The following is a 9,225-nucleotide window of genomic DNA, read 5'->3' as shown; positions in this document are numbered from 1 at the left end:
GGAGTAAACCAGACTCCTTATTTACCACTCAGTTACACAGCTGGAGTAAACCAGACTCCTTATCTACCACTCAGTTACACAGCTGGAGTAAACCAGACTCCTTATTTACCACTCAGTTACACAGCTGGAGTAACAGGACCAGACTCCTTATCTACCACTCAGTTACACAGCTGGAGTAAACCAGACTCCTTATTTACCACTCAGTTACACAGCTGGAGTAACAGGACCAGACTCCTTATCTACCACTCAGTTACACACAGCTGGAGTAAACCAGACTCCTTATTTACCACTCAGTTACACAGCTGGAGTAAACCAGACTCCTTATTTACCACTCAGTTACACACAGCTGGAGTAAACCAGACTCCTTATTTACCACTCAGTTACACAGCTGGAGTAACAGGACCAGACTCCTTATCTACCACTCAGTTACACAGCTGGAGTAAACCAGACTCCTTATTTACCACTCAGTTACACAGCTGGAGTAAACCAGACTCCTTATTTACCACTCAGTTACACAGCTGGAGTAACAGAACCAGACTCCTTATTTACCACTCAGTTACACAGCTGGAGTAAACCAGACTCCTTATTTACCACTCAGTTACACAGCTGGAGTAAACCAGACTCCTTATCTACCACTCAGTTACACAGCTGGAGTAAACCAGACTCCTTATCTACCACTCAGTTACACAGCTGGAGTAAACCAGACTCCTTATCTACCACTCAGTTACACAGCTGGAGTAAACCAGACTCCTTATCTACCACTCAGTTACACAGCTGGAGTAAACCAGACTCCTTATCTACCACTCAGTTACACAGCTGGAGTAAACCAGACTCCTTATCTACCACTCAGTTACACAGCTGGAGTAAACCAGACTCCTTATTTACCACTCAGTTACACAGCTGGAGTAAACCAGACTCCTTATTTACCACTCAGTTACACAGCTGGAGTAAACCAGACTCCTTATCTACCACTCAGTTACACAGCTGGAGTAAACCAGACTCCTTATCTACCACTCAGTTACACACAGCTGGAGTAAACCAGACTCCTTATTTACCACTCAGTTACACACAGCTGGAGTAAACCAGACTCCTTATCTACCACTCAGTTACACACAGCTGGAGTAAACCAGACTCCTTATTTACCACTCAGTTACACAGCTGGAGTAAACCAGACTCCTTATCTACCACTCAGTTACACAGCTGGAGTAAACCAGACTCCTTATTTACCACTCAGTTACACAGCTGGAGTAACAGGACCAGACTCCTTATTTACCACTCAGTTACACAGCTGGAGTAAACCAGACTCCTTATTTACCACTCAGTTACACAGCTGGAGTAAACCAGACTCCTTATTTACCACTCAGTTACACAGCTGGAGTAAACCAGACTCCTTATCTACCACTCAGTTACACAGCTGGAGTAACAGAACCAGACTCCTTATCTACCACTCAGTTACACAGCTGGAGTAAACCAGACTCCTTATCTACCACTCAGTTACACAGCTGGAGTAAACCAGACTCCTTATTTACCACTCAGTTACACAGCTGGAGTAACAGAACCAGACTCCTTATCTACCACTCAGTTACACAGCTGGAGTAAACCAGACTCCTTATCTACCACTCAGTTACACAGCTGGAGTAAACCAGACTCCTTATTTACCACTCAGTTACACAGCTGGAGTAAACCAGACTCCTTATCTACCACTCAGTTACACAGCTGGAGTAAACCAGACTCCTTATTTACCACTCAGTTACACAGCTGGAGTAACAGGACCAGACTCCTTATCTACCACTCAGTTACACAGCTGGAGTAAACCAGACTCCTTATCTACCACTCAGTTACACAGCTGGAGTAAACCAGACTCCTTATCTACCACTCAGTTACACACAGCTGGAGTAACAGGACCAGACTCCTTATTTACCACACAGTTACACAGCTGGAGTAACAGGACCAGACTCCTTATCTACCACTCAGTTACACAGCTGGAGTAACAGGACCAGACTCCTTATCTACCACTCAGTTACACAGCTGGAGTAAACCAGACTCCTTATTTACCACTCAGTTACACAGCTGTAGTAACAGGACCAGACTCCTTATCTACCACTCAGTTACACACAGCTGGAGTAAACCAGACTCCTTATTTACCACTCAGTTACACAGCTGGAGTAAACCAGACTCCTTATTTACCACTCAGTTACACAGCTGGAGTAAACCAGACTCCTTATCTACCACTCAGTTACACAGCTGGAGTAAACCAGACTCCTTACTCTTACCAGCTGAGCCGCAGTTACACAGCTGGAGTAAACCAGACTCCTTATTCTACCACTCAGTTACACAGCTGGAGTAAACCAGACTCCTTATCTACCACTCAGTTACACAGCTGGAGTAACAGGACCAGACTCCTTATCTACCACTCAGTTACACAGCTGGAGTAAACCAGACTCCTTATTTACCACTCAGTTACACAGCTGGAGTAAACCAGACTCCTTATTTACCACTCAGTTACACAGCTGGAGTAAACCAGACTCCTTATCTACCACTCAGTTACACAGCTGGAGTAAACCAGACTCCTTATCTACCACTCAGTTACACAGCTGGAGTAAACCAGACTCCTTATTTACCACTCAGTTACACAGCTGGAGTAAACCAGACTCCTTATTTACCACTCAGTTACACAGCTGGAGTAAACCAGACTCCTTATCTACCACTCAGTTACACAGCTGGAGTAACAGGACCAGACTCCTTATCTACCACTCAGTTACACAGCTGGAGTAAACCAGACTCCTTATCTACCACTCAGTTACACACAGCTGGAGTAAACCAGACTCCTTATTTACCACTCAGTTACACAGCTGGAGTAAACCAGACTCCTTATCTACCACTCAGTTACACAGCTGGAGTAAACCAGACTCCTTATTTACCACTCAGTTACACAGCTGGAGTAAACCAGACTCCTTATCTACCACTCAGTTACACAGCTGGAGTAACAGAACCAGACTCCTTATTTACCACTCAGTTACACAGCTGGAGTAAATCAGACTCCTTATCTACCACTCAGTTACACAGCTGGAGTAACAGGACCAGACTCCTTATCTACCACTCAGTTACACAGCTGGAGTAAACCAGACTCCTTATCTACCACTCAGTTACACACAGCTGGAGTAAACCAGACTCCTTATCTACCACTCAGTTACACAGCTGGAGTAAACCAGACTCCTTATTTACCACTCAGTTACACACAGCTGGAGTAAACCAGACTCCTTATTTACCACTCAGTTACACAGCTGGAGTAAACCAGACTCCTTATTTACCACTCAGTTACACAGCTGGAGTAAACCAGACTCCTTATTTACCACTCAGTTACACACAGCTGGAGTAAACCAGACTCCTTATTTACCACTCAGTTACACAGCTGGAGTAAACCAGACTCCTTATTTACCACTCAGTTACACAGCTGGAGTAAACCAGACTCCTTATCTACCACTCAGTTACACAGCTGGAGTAAACCAGACTCCTTATTTACCACTCAGTTACACAGCTGGAGTAAACCAGACTCCTTATCTACCACTCAGTTACACAGCTGGAGTAAACCAGACTCCTTATTTACCACTCAGTTACACAGCTGGAGTAAACCAGACTCCTTATCTACCACTCAGTTACACAGCTGGAGTAACAGAACCAGACTCCTTATTTACCACTCAGTTACACAGCTGGAGTAAACCAGACTCCTTATCTACCACTCAGTTACACAGCTGGAGTAAACCAGACTCCTTATTTACCACTCAGTTACACAGCTGGAGTAAACCAGACTCCTTATTTACCACTCAGTTACACAGCTGGAGTAAACCAGACTCCTTATCTACCACTCAGTTACACAGCTGGAGTAAACCAGACTCCTTATTTACCACTCAGTTACACACAGCTGGAGTAACAGGACCAGACTCCTTATTTACCACTCAGTTACACAGCTGGAGTAAACCAGACTCCTTATTTACCACTCAGTTACACAGCTGGAGTAAACCAGACTCCTTATCTACCACTCAGTTACACAGCTGGAGTAACAGGACCAGACTCCTTATTTACCACTCAGTTACACAGCTGGAGTAAACCAGACTCCTTATCTACCACTCAGTTACACAGCTGGAGTAAACCAGACTCCTTATTTACCACTCAGTTACACAGCTGGAGTAAACCAGACTCCTTATCTACCACTCAGTTACACAGCTGGAGTAACAGGACCAGACTCCTTATCTACCACTCAGTTACACAGCTGGAGTAAACCAGACTCCTTATCTACCACTCAGTTACACAGCTGGAGTAAACCAGACTCCTTATCTACCACTCAGTTACACAGCTGGAGTAAACCAGACTCCTTATTTACCACTCAGTTACACAGCTGGAGTAAACCAGACTCCTTATCTACCACTCAGTTACACAGCTGGAGTAAACCAGACTCCTTATCTACCACTCAGTTACACAGCTGGAGTAAACCAGACTCCTTATCTACCACTCAGTTACACACAGCTGGAGTAACAGGACCAGACTCCTTATCTACCACTCAGTTACACAGCTGGAGTAAACCAGACTCCTTATCTACCACTCAGTTACACAGCTGGAGTAAACCAGACTCCTTATTTACCACTCAGTTACACAGCTGGAGTAAACCAGACTCCTTATTTACCACTCAGTTACACAGCTGGAGTAACAGGACCAGACTCCTTATCTACCACTCAGTTACACAGCTGGAGTAAACCAGACTCCTTATCTACCACTCAGTTACACAGCTGGAGTAAACCAGACTCCTTATTTACCACTCAGTTACACAGCTGGAGTAAACCAGACTCCTTATTTACCACTCAGTTACACAGCTGGAGTAAACCAGACTCCTTATTTACCACTCAGTTACACAGCTGGAGTAAACCAGACTCCTTATTTACCACTCAGTTACACAGCTGGAGTAAACCAGACTCCTTATTTACCACTCAGTTACACAGCTGGAGTAAACCAGACTCCTTATTTACCACTCAGTTACACAGCTGGAGTAACAGCCAGACTCCTTATTTACCACTCAGTTACACAGCTGGAGTAAACCAGACTCCTTATTTACCACTCAGTTACACAGCTGGAGTAAACCAGACTCCTTATTTACCACTCAGTTACACAGCTGGAGTAAACCAGACTCCTTATCTACCACTCAGTTACACAGCTGGAGTAACAGAACCAGACTCCTTATCTACCACTCAGTTACACAGCTGGAGTAAACCAGACTCCTTATCTACCACTCAGTTACACAGCTGGAGTAAACCAGACTCCTTATCTACCACTCAGTTACACAGCTGGAGTAAACCAGACTCCTTATTTACCACTCAGTTACACAGCTGGAGTAAACCAGACTCCTTATCTACCACTCAGTTACACAGCTGGAGTAAACCAGACTCCTTATTTACCACTCAGTTACACACAGCTGGAGTAAACCAGACTCCTTATCTACCACTCAGTTACACAGCTGGAGTAAACCAGACTCCTTATTTACCACTCAGTTACACAGCTGGAGTAAACCAGACTCCTTATCTACCACTCAGTTACACAGCTGGAGTAAACCAGACTCCTTATTTACCACTCAGTTACACAGCTGGAGTAAACCAGACTCCTTATTTACCACTCAGTTACACAGCTGGAGTAAACCAGACTCCTTATCTACCACTCAGTTACACAGCTGGAGTAAACCAGACTCCTTATCTACCACTCAGTTACACAGCTGGAGTAGATTTTAGGTTTTATTTATTCACGGGTAAGAAAACATGTTAAAGACAAAACAGTGCAGATGAAACACATATAAAAACAGTGTGCAGGTTGGAAAGCCAAAACGACTGATATGAAGAGAAAAAAAACCCACCTCAAAAACAACATACAAATATAAGTACACAAAGTGTTTAGTCAGTTAAACAGAGCATACTAATTATAACTGTACATTATATACTCCGTATACAAGAAAAAACATGTTTGATTGTGTTTGTGTGTGTGAGAGAGAGAGAGAGAGAGAGAGAGAGAGAGAGAGAGAGAGTTATGCTCCAAGGAGGAGATTACTGGGTCGTCTGGTCCGTCAGACTGACCCCTAGTCTACCCTTAAAAGTTATTGAGGGATGTTTTGGTGATGTGAATATAGGAATTCCCGAGTATGGAACCTCTGTATCAGATAGTCAATTCTCTATGGTTGTATGGATGGATTTGGGAATTAACCTGGAAGAATACATTGAAGGGTTTTGGTAGGTTGTCTGGGAGGTATGTGTATTTGTAGATGAAGGTGAATAATTGGAGTATATTAATGTTGTAGTTGAAAAACAATATATTGAGTTTCTTAAACGGAGGGGCAAGTGGAGCCAAGTAGTTAGAGGTGGCGGCTAGTCTGGCTAATGTATTTTGTGTGATGAGTAATTTATGTAGGTAGGAAATGAATATGATCTTTCAAGGACAACTTTCATCAACTAGTACACCGAGGAATCTAGTAGATTTCATTCCATTTTGAAATTCTGGCTCTTTTTTGTTGTTGTTGTATATAAACACATTTGCATATGTTATATAGTTCTGATTCTTACCTGTGAATACAATGTAGTGGGATTTATCAACATTTAAACATCATTTGTTTATCTGGAACCATTCGGGAAAATGTGGCCACGCATGAATTGGCCTCATTGATTTGTGAATTGACATCTTTTTTTTTGGTGTGTTAAAATCAAATTGGTATCATCGGCAAAAAGAATGTGAAGAACGGTAGAAGACCCAGCAGCAAAGGTCTTTGATATATAGATTTGGAATAACAAAGGTCCAAGGATGGAACCCTGTGGAACGCCACAGGGTGTCTTCGCCCTGCTAGATGAACAACCATTTGCATACAGAAATTGTTTGCTATCATAAACATATAGCCATTTATATGTATAATCATGACAACCGTAATAATGCAATTTAGCAAGTAATATTTCGTGATCAACCGTGTCAAACACTCTGGATCAATCTAGAAAGATGTCGAGAGCGTATTCATTGTTGTTCAGGGTATTTAGGGTATTTTATTAGGTTCCCTTTTAGCTGGTGCGAAAGCAGCAGCTACTCTTCCTGGGGTCCACACAAAACATGAAACATAATACAGAACATCAGTAGACAAGAACAGCTCAAGGACAGAACTACATACATTTTACAAAAGGCCACGTAGCCTACATATCAATACACACACACAAACTATCTAGATCAAATAGGGGAGAGGCGTTGTGACGTGAGGTGTTGCTTTATCTGTTTTTTTAAACCAGGTTTGCTGTTTATTTGAGCAATATGAGATGGAAGGGAGTTCATTGCACTAATGACTCTATATAATACTGTACACTTTCTGGAATTTGTTCTGGATTTGGGGACGGTGAAAAGACCCCTGGTGGCATGTCTGGTGGGGTAAGTGTGTGTGTCAGAGCTGTGTGTAAGTTGACTATGCAAACAATTTGGGATTTTCAACACATTGTTATTAAAAGAAGTGATGCAGTCAGTCTCTCCTCAACTCTTAGCCAAGAGAGGCTGGCATACACAGTATTTATATCAGCTCTCTGATTACAAGGAAGAGCAAGACGTGCTGCTCTGTTCTGGGCCAGCTGCAGCTTAACTAGTTATTTCCTTACAGCACTGGACCACACGACTGGACAATAATCAAGATAAGACTTGCTTTGTGGAGTGTGATGTAAAAAAAAACAGACTTTTTTATTTTTTTTAACTGCTGATTTTTGAGAGTGGTTGTAACCAAGGTTTCCAGAACCCAAGGGAAAGAAGTGGTGAAATAAAGAATTGAAGTACACTACATGACCAGAAATATGTGGACACCTCCTTGTCGAACATCTCATACCAAAATCATGGGCATTGATATGGAGTTGGTCCCCCCCCTTGACAAGACTCAAGTCAGTCAAGATGTTCCATGACATACTTTAGGACAGAAATAGGACAGACCTCCGGTAAATAAACTTATATTGACTTGCACCAGCAGGCCTTAATGAGAAATTGTATTTATCTTGTAGCTTGTTTTTTGTAATAAGTTCTGAATAGGCCAAACATTTAGGTAATGACATCATAATGAGAGGTAATGACATTATAATGAGAGGTAATGACATCATAATGACAGGTAATGTCATCATAATGAGAGGTAATGACATCATAATGAGAGGTAATGACATCATAATGACAGGTAATGTCATCATAATGAGAAGTAATGACATCATAATGAGAGGTAATGACATCATAATGACAGGTAACGTCATCATAATGAGAGGTAATGACATCACAATGACAGGTAATGTCATCATAATGACAGATAATGACATATTGTATTTTGTATTGTGAGTCCATCTTTATTTGATTGGCATGTTTCCCCCACAGCTACCTCTGCTGGGGTCTCTTGACTGGGCCAATACTGACCGGGAATGTATCATGATGCCCAACCTGTGAGGTCTTCTTTGTTGTGACAATAGTTGCCATTGCCTTGACAGCTGAAGAAGGGCTCATACCCCAAACGTTGGTGCGGCGAATAAAAAAATGTAAATGTAAGTTTAGTGTGTTGTCCTATTTCAGTTCTTTGGTTTATACAGGAGGATCGAGCAGCTGATTTAAGTTTGTATAAAGTGGATTCGATCACGTTGTTTATCTTTTTCATGGTATACGGAGACGACTAAACACAATCAGGTTGCATCTCAAATTGCTGAGTGCTGGTCTGAACTAGCAGGTCTGAACTAGCACACTATATAAGGGATAAGGTGCCTTTTGGGACGCCTTCCAAGACATTAAATATTACACAGTCAGACTGTATCAGTTAGCAAAATACACCGAGCGGACAAAACATTAAGAACACCTGCTCTTTCCATGACACAGACTGACCAGGTGAATCCAGGTGAAAGCTATGATCTCTTATTGATGTCATCTGTTAAATCCACTTCAATCGGTGTAGATGAAGGGAAGGAGACAGGTTAAAGAAGGATAATTAAGCCTTGAGACGTGGATTGTGTATGTATGCCATTGAGGGTTAATGGGCAAGACAAAAGACTTAAGTGCCTTTAAACGGGGGTATGGGAGAAGGTGCCAGGTGCACCGGTTTGTGTCAAGAACTGCAACGTTGTTGGGTTTTTCCACACTCAACAGTTTCTTGTGTGTATCAAGAATGGTCCACCACCCAAAGGACATCCAGCCAACTGGACACAACTG

At 42.5% G+C, this 9,225-nt stretch overlaps 1 protein-coding gene across 1 annotated transcript in view; it reads left to right on the top strand.

The window, feature by feature from the left end:
- The window catches only part of LOC145858918 (protein eva-1 homolog A), a 3,661-nt gene extending 2,912 nt beyond the window's left edge, over positions 1–749 (top strand). Inside the window, exon 3 of the mRNA XM_082957590.1 lies at positions 1–749. This exon is cut by the window's left edge and continues 1,901 nt beyond it. The gene's annotated coding sequence lies outside the window, so the exon portion shown is untranslated.
- Positions 750–9,225: the final 8,476 nt, after the last annotated feature.

Source organism: Salmo salar, chromosome 11 (genome assembly GCF_965601325.2).
Source record: "Salmo salar chromosome 11, fSalSal1, whole genome shotgun sequence".
Lineage (NCBI taxonomy): Eukaryota > Metazoa > Chordata > Actinopteri > Salmoniformes > Salmonidae > Salmo > Salmo salar.
The sequence above is the reverse complement of the archived record's forward strand: the minus strand, read 5'-3'. Positions and strand labels throughout refer to the sequence as shown.